This window comes from Myotis davidii, unplaced genomic scaffold, assembly GCF_000327345.1.
Source record: "Myotis davidii unplaced genomic scaffold, ASM32734v1 scaffold13, whole genome shotgun sequence".
NCBI lineage: Eukaryota > Metazoa > Chordata > Mammalia > Chiroptera > Vespertilionidae > Myotis > Myotis davidii.
Window position 1 is genome coordinate 3,858,447 of NW_006286243.1, and position 3,463 is coordinate 3,861,909.

A 3,463-nucleotide genomic window follows, 5' to 3' on the forward strand; every position below is an offset into this window, starting at 1 on the left:
GAATTGAGAAGTGAATGAAATGGTGAAAAATGAGACAGAGTGAATGCAGTTTGATGTTTGGTTTAAGAGAAAAAGCAGATTACTGAAAATCATTTGTTTTTAAGATAATAGAGAATGACATTAGTGTAAGTGATATCAGGGTATCACTTTGTAAGCTTTATGATTGTCTGCCTATTTTTGTGTATACCTGAAACTGATACAAAATAATATTGAATGTTAACTGTAATTGAAAAATAAAATAACATATAATAAAAAAGGTCCCAGGAGAGAAGAGAGGTTAAAGGTACTTGTAAAAGAAGATCATTAAGAGCTCAAGGCCCCTGAGTTTAGGAGAGGGTAAGTTTGCATTAACAGGAATTGAGAGTGAAATTTTAGACACAACAAATTAAAAATTCAAGCCTGATATTAAATATCAACAACTCATTTTCTATAAAGTCAAATAATTCATATATAGATAAATTTTACCTCTTCTAGAGAGATCATCTTTCCATTTTTTTCTTTCATAACATTTATAACATTCATTTATTTATCTTTGTTTCCTTACTTTTTTACCTGTTTGTGTGTGTGTTTTTTCTTTTTCAGTAAAATGAGGGATCTATCAAGCAGGGTCAATGCCAGAGAACTGGCTAAATATTTAGGAAGTTTTTCCACTGAGACAATCCTTTTTGGGAGCTAGGATGATGCTAAGACAAACCTCATATAAGAACATTTTTAATTAAAGTTGAAGAGTGAGACAAAATAGTCAAGTCATTAAAAAATGTGAGTGTGTGGACTTAGATTGCATTGAACAAGTAATAAACCCGAGAGCACATAGACAAAACAAAAATTCTCTCTTGAGCATGCAAAGGCTCTTGAAGTAAGAATACAATACAGTTTCCTCTTGACCCTGCCTCTCAGCTTGATAATTTTCAAATTAAAAACTGAAACCATCAATGCAAATTTGAAAAAGGTAGAATGTGGTGGAAGGGAGTCTTTAAAGGAAACTTTATATGTTGTTCTTGTTATCCTCTCTCAATTCTCTCCTCTGTCTCTACTCTCTTGCTAGCTTACCCCTACTTGCAGATCGAACTTGGCATTGTCTGGAAGAAAACAGGAGCACACAGCACCTCCAGGTCTATTTGTTAGTGTGAGTCACTGAAACTCTCCCCTGGGCTCCTCAGGACAAGTCAGGAAGTCTTCCAATCTTTTTCTTTTGAGAGGAACTTTCTGTTTTATAGATCACATACTGATCTTCAAAATTAAATAAGATGAAAATGATGTATCTCTTCCAAACTCACATAGCGATGGGTGCCTTGGGACTGTGTGGGAAGCATAATGAAGAAGAGGGCATCAGGCACCATGCAGATAGCAGGGCACAAGGTTTTGGTGTATAATTAGGTGACAGTAGCATAGCATGGAATGCTCAAGGGCGTTTAAGAAAGAAGGGACCAGATTTAGATTCTATTCTGCCACTCACTGGCTGGTGACCTTGGCCTGTATCTTAACTGCTCTGAACATTAATTTCCTCATATGTAAAACAGGTAATTATGCATTCATAGACCTATGAGGCTTGAATAGATCACTTATGTACATTGCCTATGCAGTGCCTCAACAAATACAAGGATTCTCCATGTTTGTACTTAATTTGCACCCTAGATTACTCTCCTCTTCAGGCTGTTTTGTGTGAACAATACCGTTAAGTGGGTATTTTGTCCCAAGTATGTGGTGTTTCTTACAAGAACCTGAGATGAGGAAAATCAAAGGAGAATTCCAAGGTGGGAGCAGGAGGTGAGTTCAGTTTGGGGCATGTTAATTTTGAAATGCCTCTGAGACTTTCAAGAGGGGAACTAGCAGTCAAAACTTCTGGAGAGATATCAATTAATGTATAGGTGGTAGTAGATAAGGAAAGTAAAAGAAACTCCTTGAACTCCAAGGACTTCCATTTCTTAAAGGTCCAATCTGAGAATGAGACTGAGATGTGTGGTACAGGGGAATCAGGAGAGACTGGCCACAGGTACCAAAAGAAGAAAGAATTTCCAATAACACAGCCTACATCGCTGCCAGTTCAGAAGAGTACTTCAGTAAGATAGTAAAGAGTGCCCCTTAAAGTTTTTAAAGTATGAAGTTCATTGATGAACTTAGTGGATGTATTTCCAATGAAACAGTAGGGATAGAAACCAGAACACGGTGTGAGGAACTGAAGATTATGAGTGTCATCGAGTTTCTCATCAAAGAGAGTTACAACTAGAGAAGGAGACAAGGTCAAGGGTGAATTTTATATTTTGGAAGAAGAAGCTTGACTATGTTCATAGTCAGAGGGCAAGGAAACCTAAGGGAGAGGAAGAGATTGAATTAATAAGAAAAAGAGAATATTTGGGGGACAAATTGAAAGGAAAGGGAGATAATTTGATTAGCTGTATAGGAGGAGGATTGGTCTTAAACAAGGGGCAGGAGGGGATACCTCATCCTCTGGACTGGAGGAAAGAGGATGTTTGTATAGGCGGAGGGATTTGTGATGGACAAGATTTATGGATTGATGGAGCTCATTCCTAATCATTTATTTTATCTTTACACATTATGATGTGGTAAAGTTTGGAATGATTATTAAAGGGTTTTAAGATGTTTAAAGATTTTGAGGTTTGAAGGTGTTTTCTCAGTTCTGGGTCTCTTGCTCACAATGCATTTGTCCTGCATGGGAGGCCTCTATCATAACTGGATCTTGCCCTGCTATGGCCTGGGCTTTTAAGGTATGGCTTCTGCATTCTTCACCATTTATTTTGTTTTGTTTCATTTTGTTTTTTATTTTGGGGGGCCAACCTTAAGCATTTAAGGATGCAAGCGCCATTATTTTTTTTTTCAAGAATAGCATTCATTCAACAGCAACTTAGTGAGCCCCTTTGTAGGGGCTAAGTCAGAGATTGAAATCACATAGTCTCAATCCTCATGGAGTTTTCACTCTAGTGAGAGTAATAAGAAAGCTAAACATAAATTTCAGGTGATGCTAACTCCTGTGAAAGTGAAAAGCACAGGGCATACTGATAGAGAGAAAAAGATGAGGAGAGAAAGGGGCCTATTATTGATTGAGAGAGGGAGACAAAGATCAGACCATCTTGAACCTTATGAACACACATGGACCTTATGGTGAGTACAATGGGAGGCCACTGAAGAGTATTAAGCTGTATGTGGAGCTAAGGAGAAGTGTAATGTGATAATATTAGCTTTTTTAAAAGGATTCCTCTTGTAGCTTTGGGGAGAACCATTGAAGAGAACTAAGAGGGGAAGGCGGTACAGAGTGACCTGCTAGAGACACTGTAATTGTCCCTGTGAGAGAGAATGGAAGTTTGGATGAGGATAGTGACAGGATCTATAGAGAAAAGAGGACTGAATTCAGATATATATTAGGAAGTACACTCAACCAGGCTTGGACATAACTCTTATGGTTATGGGTTTATGGCTCCACTGAGTTTAACTTACTTAGATTGTA